At 41.2% G+C, this 18399-nt stretch overlaps 1 long non-coding RNA gene across 1 annotated transcript in view; it reads left to right on the top strand.

Annotated features, from left to right (window-relative positions):
- Positions 1 to 18399, top strand: part of LOC118007633 — a 289725-nt gene that overhangs the window by 113068 nt on the left and 158258 nt on the right. The window contains exon 2 of the long non-coding RNA XR_004678445.1: positions 3679 to 3781. This is a non-coding gene — a long non-coding RNA (uncharacterized LOC118007633). The remainder of the gene's footprint in view (positions 1 to 3678; positions 3782 to 18399) is intronic.

Genomic DNA, 18399 nt, shown 5'->3' with positions numbered 1-18399 from the left:
GAGGAAAAGAGAGTCCCAAGCAGACTCTGCGCTGAGCACGGAGCCCAGACACAGGGCTCAATCTCAGGACCCTGAGATCATGACCTGAGCTGAAATCAAGAGTAGGACACTTAACCGACTGAGCTACCCAGGTGCCCCGGTCCTGAGAAGTTCTGCTTTTATTTATTTTTCACACAGTTAAGGTTTTGTGCAAGTCCTCTTTATGTATGGCAACTCAGGACAAAAGGTAACTGGCATTTCTTCTCCTTTTTACTGATCCATTTTTATGATCTACTGATGTGCATACAGATCCCATCAGGAATAATCAGTGGCTAACCACTTAGGACATCTGGCTTCTGGATTCCTCTAGTCAGTTGATATTTTGATGGTCTTAGGAGCTCTGATGATGGAACAGCTAGCCGCTGTATGCACTTTAAGGGTGCTATGCAAAGGGAAAATCAATTTAAAAATTGCCATGATTTTGTTTCTCTAATAAATTGACCTTTGCTGTTGCTAGGTTCATGTGCAGTCTTGGTCCAAAGTGCACATTTGGTTTTAATTGGGTTGTAGTCAAGGTATAGATACATTTTTACATTCTGCTTTTATTCTGTTTTAAGCACTTACCAATATTGCCACATAATTTTATTTTTTTTAACCATTACTGAGCACCTGTCGTTTGTCAGCTCTATGTTAGAAAAGAGAATGAGACGGTATGATGGCTAGACAGCTGGAATCAAGTGGATCAGCGTTCAGCTTTTGGCGAAACCATTTGCTCACTTGGTGCCTTTGGCACAGACTTAACTGTTTTGAACCTCGGTTCCTCATCTTTGAATTGAGAATAATTAACAACATACTTTATTAGAGTTGTGAGATTTTAATGAGATATAGAGCTAAAATGCAAAAAGCATAGCCCAAATGCTTGGCATATCATAAGCACTAAGTAAATGTGGTGAATGAAATGCTGATATGATTGACTAGGGTGATATGTCATGACCTCAAGGAGTTTGGACGAGGGAGACCTATGTAAAAACACCTGCAGTAAGTGCTGACGGGAGCTATGATGAACTTCTATCATGGGTTTATTAGAGGCCCCAAGACAAGCATGGCTGATTTCACCTGACAGTGGAGGTGGAAAAAATCAAGAAAAAATCTCGACACAGAGGCAGCAAGTAAACTCAGTCTTGAAGGCAAACTGTCAGGTGTTGCACAGGCAAAGGCCTCACTAATTCTAAGGATGCATGAGCAAAGCCCAGCTAACATTGTCAGTTGGCTTGTGAAGGCTGAGAAGGATTTTGCCAGTTGAGATGAAGGAAGGATATTCCAGGTAAAGAGTACAACTGATAAGCAGACATCGCGTTACGGATGTTTATTTAGGAAATGAATGTGTTTATGTGGGGTTCAGTGCAGTAGGAACAGAGGCCTCTAGATGGGGCCAGGGCAGGAAAGGAGGCTGGAGAAGCAGGTGGTACAGAGTTTGCAGAGGCCCTAGGGGCTTCTCTAAGAATTTGGAATTCCACCAGGCAGGGCTGTAGTGGGAGGGCCATATTCCTAAGACCCCTCTGGTGGCACGGTGGAGCCTGGATTGGAGAGGACAAAACCGGAGATAAGCACAAACTTACTGCAGTGGTCCAGACAGGAGGGGATGGGGCCTGAGCCAACTCTGTATAATAGTCTACCATATTAATGTTCTGTATAAGATAAGCATCCTCTTGCTCATGGACACAAATCAATTTTGAACTTTTGCTGTTCTCAATATTGCCGTGGTTGGCATCTCTGTAAAGATACTTCTTTCAGATATTTTCCTTAAGATAAAGGATGTAAACATCTGTATGACTCTTGACAATGATAGATGAATTTGTTTCAAATGGGTTTTCGAAATTATATTTTCAACCAGGTACGTCTGTATAGGAGTTTCACACCATTGGCAATGTTTGCTGCTGCCATTCCTTTCTTTGTTGTTTGAGAAGGCATAAAACTGTTGTTTTAATTTGCCTTTCCTTGATATCTACAGAAATAAAATGTTTTCCCCATTTGTCTTCTAATTACGTGTCCTCACTTGTGAATTGTGTGTCCTGTCCTTTGCCCATTTGATAAGCAATTGTGTTAAATCCTTTTTTGGCTGGCCTCTCTCCTGGCAACTCTCCACATACACATTTCCCCACAGGCTCTCTTTCTAATTTCTTTTCTCTTTGATCTATTGAAACCAAATCCTTTTTCTAACTCAATATTACAATAGACATAACAATTCTAATTGCTCTATTGATTCATGGCCACTGCAGTCGTGGGCACATTAGGAAGAACAAGGTTTCACTACCAGAGACCAGGGTTTGAGAGCCTGGCTTTGTGCTTTCTAGCTGTGTGGTTTGGTGCAAGCATCTTAGTCTCTCTGAACTGGTTTGTTTATCTGGGAAATGGGAGCAGTAGTATATGTTAGGGTCAGTTTGAAACTGTATTTGGTCACTGGTAGCACCCAAGTATAGTGGCTTAAATTTGAAATAAGTGGTAATCTATTCCTTCGTGTTAAACAATTTTGAAGGTGAGGAGCCCAGTGCTGGAATGGTACTTCCATGAGCCCTTCTTCTGCCTATAGTGTAGTTGCGGGGTTAGACTGTAGAATTAGCTTGTGGGATTGGATAGCCTTCTTTCTTAAAAGATCAGGAGAGCAGTTGGTTGATAGGGTTGGATAGTGGCAAAGCTGAACCTATTCACTTACTCACTGAACAAATATTTCTTAAATACCTATAGTATGCGGAGATCTAAAATTTTCCCTAATGGGAAATATACATGCTAAGTCAAATAAGGCAATCTTGGTTATTACATTGATGTCTAAATCATGGAGATTGATTATCTCCTTCTTTAGGTAGACCCACACTTGGAATCTCTTCGTTCCAAGATAACTCTGTGGCCTTCTACCTACTTGCCCAAGTATCCTTACAATAACCTCCCATCCCATAGAAGGCATCCCTATAAACTAACCAAATACAGGCTCATAAATAGGCTTCAGGATTATTCAAAAGAAGAATCCATATCCTTATCACCAGATCAAGTCAATAATGGATGTTTGCTTTCTGGATCTATGTATTCTGGTATGTCGATTAGAAGAATCAGCCTCATTATTTTATGGTCACACTATTTATACAGATGCTTCTGGAGCATCACGAGACCATGTCACAGACAGAGGGTCTCACAGATCCCCTGCCAGCTTAGAGAACAGAATCCATTGTTTCCTTTCATATGGTTTATTATTATTACCAGTAGAATCATCATAATTCTACTTTTGTCAAATGTATTCATTACAAATAAAATTTCTGTTCAGATCTCGAAGCTCATGCCTAAAAGCAAAGATATTAGAGTTAATGAGCGTTTTTGATGATGAAAAGAAAAATCACTGAAGGGTGATTGGACTTTAGCCTTTTAATGGGTTTGATATTCTTCTTTCATTAGGGTTGACAGGGGCATATCTGGCTCCCTCATGCTGTGTGCTGTGGTTTAAGAATATACTTTATGTGACACGAAGCTAGCTTTTCTTTCACAACAAAATAGTCCAGTGATCATGAGTCCATGTAAACAGACCTCCCCTGAATAGCAAGTCTGGCAGAGGAGAGTGCCAATGTTGACCTTGTTAGCAGGTGGTGGAAGGGCTTTGGTTGGCTTATTAAAATGTCCGTGTAATTTGTTTTCAGTTTTTCTTTTATGCAGTGGGCACCAAGGATTTACAAAGAGCAAGCCCCCTCAGGAAACCCACTCAGGGAACGAGGTGATGCTGAAGGAACTGCAGGTGGAGACAAGCACCACAGTGCTGGTAAGCAGGGAGCACAGACACAGACGCCTTTTACCTGTGGTTCAAGTGGATGTGGATGAGCTCTGGAACATACTGTACAGAGGGTGCTCACTCACGGAAAACACAAGATTAGAAGCCTCTGGGGCCTTAGGAGCTTGGGCAATCTTATTGACTGGGTTGGGGAGAGTTTTCATACTGAGGACAGGCACTTTTTTTTTTTTTTTTATCCTAAGGCCATGAAATTATGGGAACCAGGGAGATGAAGAATTGAGGTATCAAATCTCCTAGGCTCTGTCTGTCCCCATTCTGTGAACGTGCTCTTCCGACGGACAGGACGTGGGGCTGCTGGAGGCCTGGTTCACAGCGTGCTGCCTCTGGGGCTTAGCCAGCACGTTTCTCTCAGAGGGCTGCAGACTCCCACACGAACCTAACCGGCTTTTCTGTACTGATTCTACTCACACTCTAACACCAAGTGGGTGGGGCTTCCCCCCGCACCGCTCACTTCTCCAACATCAACTGGGTAGACGACAATTCAGTTTAATCTGGCACTAAGTACCCAGAGTCAGCACAGAGCCCACTGGTTAGGGGCTCCGTCCCGTGAGACTGCCTCCATGCCCATGTCAAGTCTCAGATGCCACTTCTGACCACCTGGCTCTAAATTGGTGTTCCCATAACTCCCTCTTCAGGTGTGACAATTTGCCATAACAGCTTACAAAACTCGGGAAAACACTTTACTTATATTTACTAGTTTATTACAAGGATATTATAAAGAATACAAATGAATAGCCAAGTGAAGAGGGACGTGGGGTGGGATCCAGAAGGGTCCTGAGTCCAGGAGCTCCTGTCATGTGCGGTTGGGGTACACCACCTTCCCAGCACATGCATGCATTTACCATCCTGGAGGCTCTCTACACCCTGTTGTTCGGGGGTTTTTATGGAGGTCACTTTATAGGCATGATTGGTTAGATCATTGGCCATTGGTGATTGAATTCAACCTCTAGCCTTCTCCCCTCTCCGAAGCTAGGGGATGGGACTGAAAGTTCCAAGTTTGTGATTAAGGTTTGTTCTTTTCTTGTGAACAACCCCAATCCTGAAGCCACCCAGGAGCCCCAGAACCAGTCCTCTCATTAGCACGCAAAAGACACTCTTATCACTCTGGAGATTCCAGGGGCTCTAGGAGTTGTGTACCAGAAACCTGGGACAAAGACCAAATATTTATTTTTTATTATGTCACAGACCTCATTAGCCAATGGACCAAAGAAAGTGGGGCCGAAGTAGGGAGTCACTTGGGGAAGACACCATCAATAGCTGAATACAAGTTGCAGGCTGTGCTGTGGTACTGGGATAGGGTTGTCAGCCTTGTGTCCCTGCCCTGTTTTGCAATCCGTGTCCAGCATTTACTGTGTGCCAAGAATTTTCTTGGGCAATGCGATGGATACATATGTCAGCTAGACATTGTTCATCCACCAAGGATCTCACAATATTGGAGGGGATGGCATGCAAGCAACTGTATATAATACATGTGGGAAGCCGTTTTCAGAGTCTTCCAAAAGTGCTCTGGGAACATAGAAGAGAAGGCAATTAATTATGCCAGGAGATTTGGCTAAGTTGTCACAGGGGACATAACATTTTCAGCGGGGCTGTGAAAAATGAGAACGATTTTACTGAATGGAGGTGAAGGAAGTATATTCCAGGTAGAGGATACAGCACAAGCAAAGACATTGAGTTGTAGATGTTTATTCAGGAAACAGGGAACTGATCAGCATGGTTATAACAGAAAGTGTTTAACCAGGAGCAATCATAATAGTCAAGATTAATCAAGCACTTATTATGTGCTAGGGACTTTTTTATGCATATGAGTTTATTTCATCTTGAAAACAACCCCATGAAGCAGTTACTAATATTATCTCCATTTTATACAGGAAGACTTAGAGGCCTAGAGAGGTTAGAAAAGTTTCCTAAGGTTGTAACCTAGGGCCTGGAGCCAGGATTAGAGAGCAAATAGGCTCTAATTGACTAGAAAGACAGATTATAGGACTTTATATCTCAAGCCACAGGCTTATTCTTAATCTCTGTCCCTCCCAGGATCCTCTGATACAGGGTATACAGCATGATTCATTTGGATGCAGGAAGAATATTATTGAATTTTCTATTTGTTTTGTCTCATCTTTTTTATGATTATTTAATTTTATTTTTAATTTTAATTTTATTTTTTTATTTTTTGACAGAGAGAGACAGTGAGAGAGGGAACACAAGCAGGGGGGGCGGGAGAGGGAGAAGCAGGCTTCCCGCGGAGCAGGGAGCCCAATGTGGGGCTCGATCCCAGGACCCTGGGACCATGACCTGAGCCGAAGGCAGACGCTTAACTAGTGTGTTTCCTAATATACGCACAGTGTTAGCGCCTTAGAACATGCATATAATTTATAAATAATAGGCATAGGTTTAAAGACCAGTGACCTAGGGCAGTAATTTTCGTGTGGGTTTCCTGACCAGCAGCATCAGCCTCACCTGGCAACTGGTTAGAAATGCAAATTTCCAGGTCCTACCATGGACTTGCTGGATCAAATGCTCCCAGCATGGGGCCCAGCAATGTGTATTTTCACAGATCACCTGAATGAGACTGATGGATCAAGGCAATGCAACTGTTAAGGTGGAATGTGAGACAAGAACAATAATTCTAGTTGGAATGAAAGAAATGAGATACCAGAAACATGGAATTCTTCAAAAGATTATGAAAATCATCATGGCAAGAACTGAGCAGAGTCTAGGTCAAGTAAGAGAAGTGGATTTTAGACACATTTAAAGAGATACATCATGTATGACTGGATTTGGGGGTGAGGGAGAGGGAATTAAATCCAGATATCGCACCCAGTATTCTAATACACAGCATTGCTGTCTCTGTGTATGTCTCGGTCTCTGTGTGAGTCAGAGCGTATGATGGCAAGAGCTGATAATGAAGGATCCTGTTTAATTCAAAGTGTGTGAAGGTATTCAAGATGAGCATGCAGTTGGAAATTTAGACTTTCAAACTCAGAAGAGACATGAGATTTGGAAATACATATTTTTTAAAATTTTATTTTATTATGTTATGCTAGTCACCATACATTATATCATTAGTTTTTGATGTAGTGTTCCATGAGTCATTGTTTGCATATAACACCCAGTGCTCCATTCAATATGTGCCCTCTTTAATACCCATCACCAAGCTAACCCATCCTCCCACCCCCCTCCCCTCTAGAACCCTCAGCTTGTTTCTCAGAGTCCATAGTCTCTCATGGTTCGTCTCCCCCTCCGATTTCCCCCCCCCTTCATTTTTCCCTTCCTACTATCTTCTTTTTTTTTTTTTTTAACATACAATATATTATTTGTTTCAGAGGTACGGGTCTGTGACTCATCAGTCTTATGCAATTCACAGCACTCACCATAGCACATACCCTCCCCAATGTTCATCACCCAGCCACCCCATCCCTCCCACCCCACCCCCCACTCCAGCAACCGTCAGTTTGTTTCCTGAGATTAAGAGTCTCTTATGGTTTGTCTCCCTCTCTGGTTTCATCTTGTTTCATTTCTCCCTCCCTTCCCCTATGATCCTCTGTCTTGTTTCTCAAATTCCTCAGTGAGATCATATGATACTTGTCTTTCTCTGATTGACTTATTTTGCTTAGCATAATACGCTCTAGTTCCATCCATGTTGTTGCAAATGGCAAGATTTTGGTTTTTTTGATGCCTGCATAATATTCCAGTGTGTGTGTGTGTGTGTGTGTGTGTGTGTGTGTGTATTATACCACATCATCTTTATCCATTCATCTGCTGATGGACATCTTGGCTCTTTCCATAGTTTGGCTATTGTGGACATTGCTGCTCTAAACATTGGGGTGCATGTACCTACCCCTTTGGATCACTACATTTATATCTTTGGGGTAAATACCCAGTAGTGCAATTGCTGGGTCATAGGGTAGCTCTATTTTCAACTTTTTTTTAAAGATTTTATTTATTTATTTGATATAGAGAGACACAGCAAGAGAGGGAACACAAGCAGGGGGAGTGGGAGAGGGGGAAGCAGGCTTCCCGCGGAGCAGGGAGCGCGAAGCGGGCTCAATCCCAGGACTCTGGGATCGTGACCTGAGCCGAAGGCAGATGCTTAACAACTGAGCCACCCAGGTGTCCCTATTTTCAACTTTTTGAGGAACCTCCATACTGTTTTCCAGAGTGGCTGCACCAGCTTGCATTCCCACCAACAGTGTGGGAGGTTTCCCCTTTCTCCGCATCCCCGCCAACATCTGTCGTTTCCCGACTTGTTAATTTTAGCCATTCTGATTGGTGTGAGGTGGTATCTCATTGAGGTTTTGATGTGGATTTCCCTGATGCCGAGCGATGTTGAGCACTTTTTCATGTGTCTGTTGGCCATTTGGATGTCTTCTTTGGAAAAATGTCTGTTCATGTCTTCTGCCCATTTCTTGATTGGATTCTTTGTTCTTTGGGTGTTGAGTTTGATAAGTTCTTTGTAGATTTTGGATATTAGCCCTTTATCTGATATGTCATTTGCAAATATCTTCTCCCATTCTGTCGGTTGTCTTTTGGTTTTGTTGACTGCTTCTTTTGCTGTGCAAAAGCTTTTTATCCTGATGAAGTCCCAATAGTTCATTTTTTCCCACCTTCTCTTGCCTTTGATGATGTGTCTAGGAAGAAGTTGTTCTAGCTGAGGTCAAAGAGGTTGCTGCCTATGTTCTCCTCTGGGATTTTGATGGATTCCTGTCTCACAATTTAGGTCTTTCATCCATTTGAGTCTATTTTTGCGTGTGGTGTAAGGAAATGGTCCAGTTTCATTCTTCTGCATGTGGCTGTCCAATTTTCCCAACACCATTTGTTGAAGAGACTGTCTTTTTTCCATTGGACATTCTTTCCTGCTTTGTCAAAGATGAGTTGACCATAGAGTTGAGGGTCCATTTCTGGGCTCTCTATTCTGTTCCACTGATCTGTGTGTCTGTTTTTGTGCCAGTACCATACTGTCTTGATGATGATAGCTTTGTAATTGAGCTGGAAGTCTGGAATTGTGATGCCGCCAGCTTTGCTTTTCTTTTTCAACATTCCTCTGGCTATTTGGGGTCTTTTCTGGTTCCATACAAATTTTAGGATTATTTGTTCCATTTCTTTGAAAAAAGTGGATGGTATTTTGATGGGGATTGCATTGAATGTGTAGATTGCTCTAGGTGGCATTGACATCTTCACAATGTTTGTTCTTCCAATCCATGAGCATGGAACATTTTTCCATTTCTTTGTGTCTTCCTCAATTGATTTCATGAGTATTCTATAGTTTTCTGAGTACAGATCCTTTGCCTCTTTGGTTAGATTTATTCCTAGGTATCTTATGGTTTTGGGTGCAATTGTAAATGGGATCGACTCCTTAATTTCTCTTTCTTCTGTCTTGTTGGTGTATAGGAATGCCACTGATTTCTGTGCATTGATTTTATATCCTGCCACTTGACTGAATTCCTGTATGAGTTCTAGCAGTTTTGGGGTGGAGTCTTTGGGGTTTTCCACATAAAGTATCATATCATCTGCAAAGAGTGAGAGTTTGACTTCTTCTTTGCCGATTTGGATGCCTTTGATTTCTTTTTGTTGTCTGATTGCTGTGGCTAGGACTTCTAATACTATGTTGAATAGCAGTGGTGACAGTGGACATCCCTGCCGCGTTCCTGACCTTAGGGGGAAAGCTCTCAGTTTTTCCCCATTGAGAATGATATTCGCTGTAGGTTTTTCATAGATGGCTTTTATGATATTGAGGTCTGTACCCTCTATCCCTACACTCTGAGGAGCTTTAATCAAGAAAGGATGCTGTACTTTGTTAAATGCTTTTTCTGTTTCGAGAGGATCATATGGTTCTCGTTCTTTCTTTTATTAATGTATTGTATCACATTGATTGATTTGTGGATGTTGAACCAACCTTGCAGCCCAGGGATAAATCCCACTTGGTCGTGGTGAATAATCCTTTTAATGTGCTGTTGGATCCTATTGGCTAGTATTTTGGTGAGAATTTTTGCATCCATGTTCATCAAGGATATTGGTCTATAATTCTTTTTGATGGGTCTTTGTCCGGTTTGGGGATCAAGGTAATTGTGGCCTCATAAAACGAGTTTGGAAGTTTTCCTTCCATTTCTATTTTTTGGAACCGTTTCAGAAGAATAGGTTTTAATTCTTCTTGAAATGTTTGGTAGAATTCCCCTGGGAAGTCATCTGGCCTTGGGCTCTTGTTTGTTGGGAGATTTTTGATGACTGCTTCAATTTTCTTAGTAGTTATGGGTCTGTTCAGGTTTTCTATTTCTTCCTGGTTCAGTTTTGGTAGTTGATACATCTCTAGGAATGCATCCATTTCTTCCAGATTGTCTAATTTGCTGGCATATAGTTGTTCATAATATGTTCTTATAATTGTTGTATTTCTTTGGTGTTGGTTGTGATCTCTCCTCTTTCATTCATGATTTTATTTATTTGGGCCCTTTCTCTTTTCTTTTTGATAAGTCTGGCCAGGGGTTTATCAATCTTATTAGTTCTTTGAAAGAACCAGCTCCTAGTTTCATTGATCTGTTCTACTATTCTTTTGGTTTCTATTTCATTGATTTCTGCTCTGATCTTTATTATTTCTCTTCTCTTGCTGGGTTTAGGCTTTGCTATTCTTTCTCCAGCTCCTTTAGGTATAGGGTTAGGTTGTGTATTTGAGACCTTTCTTGTTTCTTGAGAAAGGCTTGTATTGCTATATACTTTCCTCTTAGGACCGCCTTTGCTGTATCCCAAAGATTTTGAACAGTTGGTTTTCATTTTCATTTGTTTCCATGAGTTTTTTTTAATTCTTCTTTAATTTCCTGGTTGACCCATTCATTCTTTAGTAGGATGCTCTTTAACCTCCATGTATCTGAATTCTTTCTGACTTTCCTCTTGTGATTGAGTTCTAGTTTCAAAGCACTGTGGTCTGAAAATAGGCAGGGAATGATCCCAATCTTTTGGTACCAGTTGAGACCTGATTTGTGACCTAGGATGTGATCTATTCTGGAGAATGTTCCATGGGCATTAGAGAAGAATGTGTATTCCGTTGCTTTGGGATGGAATGTTCTGAATATATCTGTGAAGTCCATTTGGTCCAGTTTGTCATTTTTTTTTTTTTAAGATTTTATTTATTTATTTGAGAGAGAGAATGAGATAGAGAGAGAGCATGAGAGGGGGAAGGGTCAGAGGGAGAAGCAGACTCCCTGCTGAGCAGGGAGCCCCATGCGGGACTCGATCCCGGGACTCCAGGATCATGACCTGAGCCGAAGGCAGTCGCTTAACCAACTGAGCCACCCAGACGCCCCAGTTTGTCATTTAAAGCCTTTATTTCCTTGTTGGTCTTTTGCTTAGATGATCGGTCCATGGAAATACATATTTGAGAGAGAATAGTATATATGTAGCAGTAGAACCATTGGATAAAATGGATATGGATAAAATGGAGAACTTCTATCTTACCTAAAATAATATTTGAGTTGGAATTATCTAAAGAATGAGGGGGCATAGGTGAAAGAGGGACCTAAAACCTAAAACAGGGGCTGATACTCAGAGCAACTAATGTGGGAAATAGGAAGGGAAAGCAGAGCATGAGAGAAAACCAACATGTATTGATTGGCACGCTGGCCTCTGAGAGCACGTGGAGAATCCCGTGAGCTAAGTGCCTATAGTGTGGGCTGCAAATCAGGGGTTTCTAACGTTTTGTAGCCATGGACCCCTTTGGTAGTCTCAGGAAGCTCGTGAATCCTTTCTCAGAAAGTTTTTTAATACCTAAATTAAAGCACATAACATTAAAAAGGAAGCCAGTTGGGCTCCCAGCTCAGCGGGGAGTCGGCTTCTCTGTCTCCCTCTGCCTTTCCCCCTGCTTGTGCTGTCTGTCTCTCTCTCTCAAGTGAATAAATAAAATCTCAAAATAAAGAAGCCAATTATGATAAAATATTCTCAAAATATCAATAGAAAATTTGTGGTATAGCAGGATATATATTATAGTAACATACATACATATATATATATTTTTAAGATTATTTATTTATTTATTTAGAGAGTGAGAGCATGAGTGGAGGCAGGGGGTAGAGGGAGGGAGAGAGAGAGAGAGAATCTCAAGCAGCCTCTGTGTTGCAGGCAGCCTCTGCGCTAAGTGTGGAGCTAATGCAGGGCTCGATCTCACGACCCTGAGATCATGACCTGAGCTAAAATCAAGAATCTTTTTTTTTATAAAGATTTTATTTTTTTATTTATTTGAGAGAGAGAGAGAGAAACAGCATGAGAGGGGATAGGGTCAGAGGGAGAAGCAAGCTCCCCGCTGAGCTGGGAGCCCGATGTGGGACTCGATCCCAGGACTCTGGGATCATGACCTGAGCCGAAGGCAGTCGCTTAACCAAGTGAGCCACCCAGGCGTCCTAAAATCAAGACTCTTGATTAATCAATTAACTGATGCTTAACCGACTGAGGCACCCAGGCACCCCTACATATATATCTTTATTAATGCATTTAATATTGAGTGGGATTAACAACCCTGAAGTCAAAGTTGTGATGAGTATAAGTGATAATTTGAGATATCTGTAACAACTGTTAAGTGAAGTGAAAATACTGGTGATTAACTGGGGACAAAAATCAGACACTTATAATACTTTTCTGTTTTGGTGTCTGCATTCATAATGGAAGTTAATGCTAAATTCAGTTAAAGGTTAGGGAGAATGAGTAACTCTTTTCCACGAACACACACGGACCCCCTGAATTCTATCTGTGGACTCCATGAGAGTACATAGACTCTGAGTGAGGAATTCCTGTACTAAATGAATAGACAGAAGTGTGTGCATTTACCCACATATATACATAGTCACCAATCTGCAGATAGGAATTAATCTCTGGATCAATTTTCATATGCCTCATTCAAGGGAAATTTTGTTTGAGAGACTTAGATGTTTTAGATATAAATTAATTTGGGTGCATTTAGCTAGCCCCCATGGAGGGTTATTGAGGACAAATTACTTTGTCTTGCTCCAAAAACATTATTCCTGGTAACCCATCTTCAACTAGAATGTTGGTTAGCATGTCTGGACAATAATTCTCCAGTGTTTTCACTCTATTTCTGATGTTTTAGTCAGAAGTGACAAAGTTTGTAATGCTTACTATCTGTAGATGCTTTTGTAAGTAAGATTATGGCAATTTGGTAAAAACAGTTACATGTTATTTTGCTAATTTTGTGAAATTAGAAGAAACTTAGAGGTATGATTCAAATCTTACATTTTGTTGGTGAGGAAATTGAGACCCACAAAGAGAAAGAGACCTTTTTTGCTATGTAACACATTTCCTCAAATTTAACAGCTTAAATGAGAAATCATTTTATTTTTTCTCACAATTTTGTGGGTTGGAAATTTAGACAGAGCTTATTTAGCTGGGCAGTTTTTAAATTCTACATGGCACTGACTGAGGTCACTCTGTAATATTCAGCTGGTGAGTGGGCTGGTCCAGAGGACCCAAGAGAGCTTCATGCCATGTCCAATCTTCAAGGCAGAGAGCTGGAGGACTTTGTTAAGTCAGAATGTCCACTGGAATGCCTACCTGCATGGTGGTTCATGGCTCCCAGAAAGTGTTGTAGGAGGCCCAGGTGAAAGCTTTAAGGCTTCTTATGATTGATTCTCAAAAACTCCAAGACATCAATTCTGCTGCATTCTATGGTCAAACAAGTCACCAACGCCAGCTCAGATGAAAAGGGATGAATATGAGACCGCACCCTCCAAGGGGAAGAGTATCAAACAAACTGAACGTCCTGTGTCTATCACAAACCATTTATATTTCCCACACTTACAAATACATTTACCACCTCCCAGGACTCTCAAAATTCTTATTCCGTTCTAGCATCAGGCTTAGGCTGAGGTCCAGGATCTTGTTATATAAAAAAGTCTAGAGGGGCACCTGGGTGGCTCAGTCAGTTAAGCATCTGACTCTTGATCTCAACTCAGGTCTTGACCTCAGGGTCATGAGTTCAAGCCTCTTGTTGGGCTCCACGCTGGGCCTGGAGCCTACTTTTAAAAAAAAAAGCCTGGTGATGGGTATTAAGGAGGGCATGTACTGCATGGAGCACTGGGTGTTAAATGAAAACAATGGATCATGGATCACTACATCAAAAACTAATGATGTATTGTATAGTGACTAACATAACATAGTAACATTAAATTAAAAAAAAAAAAAAGTTTAGAAACTAATGAAATGCCTCAGGGCTGGTTCTTTGAGTATGTCTGGATGTGAAGATACGTTAAATAAAGAGACAAGTTATCTGCCCTTTTGCTACCAACAGACAATGGTGATGTAGGGACAGTAGAAATATAATAGACATTCTCATCCAAACAGGAAAATGGGGAGCACATAGCAGTTACTCGTCTAGACCCGTTCATAGGGCCCGCTAATTATAAAATCCAGCTGGGGGCGTGTTTCTACTTCCTTGACGGGGCCAGTCTTCCTCCCTGGGAATGGTTCTCCTTGGTTCCCATATCCGTTCTCTGGGCTCTTGGTTTTACCCATAGTCATCTCTTCTTTTGCACAACGAGTAGCCTGTGTTTTCAGCTGAGTCGTTTTCTCAGTCGGCTTCCTTTGTGGGCACAGAGGTGTCTTTTCATTTTGGACAGTGTGTCTAGCTAACTGCTTCTGTAATACAATTCTCTTAAAAACTTCAGTGTTTGCACAACTTTTTGGGGGTTAATTCCATTAGAGAAAAGTCACACACTTATCTTCCAGAGAAGCTCCTCTCTGGTTTGCTGTGACACGGGGTGCTGTGGGACAAAGCCTTCAAGATTCTGGATGCCTTTGTATTTAGATGAAACATTTTACAGTATTTTATCCTTAAGGTTCTTAAAGGCCCTTCTCTCCCCCCCTCCCCCACTTTTTTTAAAAAGAGGGTCCTGGTATATCCTTAAGATTCTTAGAAATCATGCTGGGCAAACCCTTAAATCTTACTGAGTCTTAATAAAGGTCTTTTTTTTTTTTTTTTAAGATTTTATTTATTTGAGAGAGAGAGGGCACAAACAGAGGGAGCTGCAGAGGGAGAGGGAGAAGCAGGCTTCCCGCTGAGCAGGGAGCCCGACGCAGGGCTCGATCCCAGGACCCAGGGACCATGACCTGAGCCAAAGGCAGATGCTTAAATGACTGAGCCACTTAGGTGCTCCTTAATAAAGGTCTTATAAAAACACCTTTAAGGATCTTTACCCTGAGACTTTTTTTTTTTTTTTTTTAACTTTGAGATTATTTCACCATCCAGAGATTCTGGGACTGGGAAACATGTTTGTTTTGGAAACAGTAAGTCCTGGCTTCTTTATATTCCCTCTAAATTCTGCATGAAACTGAACATTTTCTTATTTGATCTCATCCCTCTCCATCAGTATTTTATCACATAGAGTCAAAAGAAACCAGTTGGTACTTTTGATATGCTGTCTGGAAATCTCTTTAGCCAGGTCTGACAGTTCCTTAGATACTTCTTAAAATTTTTTTATTTTTGTTTTAAAGTTTTTATTTATTTATTTGAGAGAGAGAGAAAACAGAGGGAGAGTGAGAGGGAGAAGCAGACTCCCCAGTGAGCAGGGGGCCCCATGTGGAGCTCCATCCCAGGACCCTGAGATCATGACCTGAGCCAAAGGCAGACGCTTAACAGGCTGGGCCACATAGGTGCACTTTAGATACTTTTTCTATTTGCTACATTACTATAGGCAACAATTTCACGAAACTTTTTACCACTGCTTCTTTTCTCCAGCCTCCAGAAACATCTTCCTGCTGCCCTTTGACACTTTACCAATAGTTGCCTCCAGGCTCTTTTACCTTTCACTCACTTCTAGGCTCCAAAGCCAATGCCATGTGCCTTAGGGTTATGTTACAATAGCATCCCACTTCTAGGACAGAATTCGGTTTCACTTACCTATTATTGTATCACAAGTGGCTACAAAATTTGGTAGCTTAAAGTGGCAATGATTTTATTATATGTCATAGTGTTATGTCTCAAAAATTCAAGAAGGCCTCAATTGGGTGATTCTTTTGTTCTACATGATGTTAGCTGGGTCATCCCACCCACCGTGTTTAGTTGACAGAAGGGCTGATCTGGAGGGGCTAAGAGAAATTTACTCAATCTAATTAGTGAAATGGCTGGGATTGGAAACCGATCTTCCATCTCCTACTGCAGAGAGCTTTTCTTCTACATCAGGTGATCAAATCTGTCTTTGACTTTTCTATTGTAGGAGGAGTTCTTAGGCTTGTATTCAAACCTTTAGGAGGGAGAGAAAGAGATTTCCTTCATGGATAGGGAATCATCCTGGACATCCTTGAATCTCTGTGTGTATTCCGTGGGATGTTCTGGACTCATGCTTTGCAGATGCTCTTTGCATGTTGGTACCACACTTGGGAATAATATATAAATATGATGGGTTTTTTTCTCATTTTGTCCTCACTGTCTGAGTGACAGGGCTTTCCATTATAATTTATCTTTAATTCACTAAGCTCTTTTCTGCCTAACCTGCCTTTCTGATGACCAGGCAAGCTTCCTGCATCCATGTTTCCCTAATGTTATAACTGGGGCTATCCAGTAAGGAACTATAATCCTTGCCCCCAGAAATAGGGTTTATAGTCAGGATGTCAAGGCTACAACATCAAGTCCTGTTCTGACCTTGTACTGAGATTTATAGAATTTCCAAGGCCTTCCTTCCTACTCAGTTGACTGAGGCCATAGCCTTGCACCCACAATCTGTTTTGGGTTTCACTTTTGGTTTATTTTGCCTCTGTCTATTTTTATGTGATTGGGGTCCATCTTGCTCTCATTCCATCAGATAGAATATGGGGATTATTTTATTTTATTTATTTATTTTTTTTTTAAAGATTTTATTTATTTATTTGACAGAGAGAGACACAGCGAAAGAGGGAATACAAGCAGGGGGAATGGGAGAGGGAGAAGCAGGCTTCCCGCAGAGCAGGGAGCCCGATGCGGGGCTTGATCCCAGGACCCCGGGATCATGACCTGAGCCGAAGGTAGACGCTTAACGACTGAGCCACCCAGGCGCCCCATGGGGATTATTTTAAACTAGTGATAAAAGCACATCAGAAATCTTTTGGTGGGAAGGATTAATGTGGATTTTGGGGGGAAAAAAGATCAGTTTACTTCTTTGCTAAAAAACACAATGAGTAGAGGAAAAATGAATCAGAAGAATAAAAAAGACACAGGACATTATCTCGAGCAAAATGGACATGAAACAAACTACAAAGCAAATACTGTGCACAATTATTGACCAAAAAGGAGAGAGGCTAGGTTTAGAAAACAAATATTTTTCAACACAGACATATACGAAGCCAGAAGGCATTTTAATGTTCTGTTTTTGTTTTTTGTTTTTTTTTTATCATCTATGCCAGGAGAATTTATGATCAGAACATTTCTTCATCATTTTTAGAATTAATAATAAAAAACGGAGAATGGCATATTAAGTGAGGATTCTGTTTTCCACAACACGTTTGGCAATAGACACCCAGAATGACCCAACCAGCAGTGAGGAAACAGAGGCTCGGGAACCCCCACATTTAGCTTTCTCTCTTTTTTTTTAAAAAGATTTTATTTATTTATTTGACAGAGGGAGGCACAGCAAGAGCAGGAACACAAGCAGGGGGAGCAGGAGAGGGAGAAGCAGGCTTCCCGCAGAGCAGGGAGCCGGATGCGGGGCTCGATCCCAGGACCCTGGGATCATGACCTGAGCAGAAGGCAGACACTTAACGACTGAGCCACTGAGGCGCCCCTTTTTAAAGAACTAACACCTAACAACCCAGGGGCTCAGATAAGCTCAGATTAGTATGACCAGTTTAAGAGTTTAAATGGTCAAGTTACTTAAACTGATACATAATAAGCTATTTACAAGATTGCTAGTTACTCCCGAAGTAATTTTTTTTTCCCGCAGAAAAAATGGTTTTATGAGGCCATATTATATAATATGGTATATATGGACATCCCATATATGTCTATAACTAGACTTTCACATTGAATGGGAAGACTGGAGCCATGTCAGACTAGTAATCCAAAGAGTGCTTCATTTTTGTTTTGATCCAAATGTACAGAAAAGATCTTCAGCTGACTAGATTATTATATTATACTGTCTCATTTGAGAATTCGAGACTATGTTACAAAGTTGTGGAATGAAGTGCTGTGAGGCCCCTTGCTGCACTGGTGACGACATGGGCCTCAGAGAGGTCGAGAAACCTATCCAAAGTCACACAGCCGGCCAGCATTGGAGCCAGGGCTGAATCCACTTTCTGCATTCCCATATTTGAATTTTCAAATCTGGACCTCTCCCCAGGCATACAAACATAGTATTCACTGTCTAAAAATCTGATGTGTCTTTTCATTTTTTTTTTCTTTTCATTCATATGGTTTTGGATTTTCATTACTTCTCATTTACTCATTTGTTCATTCAGTCAGCAAATATTTGAGTGGCTACTATGTGCTGGGCATGTTCTATGCTCTGAGTGATACAGCATGTATGGACTTTATATTCCACTTGGAAAGATAGGTAAAGAGAGAAAGAAAAGAAAGAAAAGAAAGAAAGAAAGAAAGAAAGAAAGAAAGAAAGAAAGAAAGAAAGAAA

The sequence above is a fragment of the Mirounga leonina genome, unplaced genomic scaffold, assembly GCF_011800145.1.
Source record: "Mirounga leonina isolate KUSES-001 unplaced genomic scaffold, KU_Mleo_1.0 Mir_125, whole genome shotgun sequence".
NCBI classification, from domain to species: domain Eukaryota; kingdom Metazoa; phylum Chordata; class Mammalia; order Carnivora; family Phocidae; genus Mirounga; species Mirounga leonina.
Note: the sequence above shows the minus strand (reverse complement) of the source record. Positions and strands in the feature narration are given on the sequence as shown.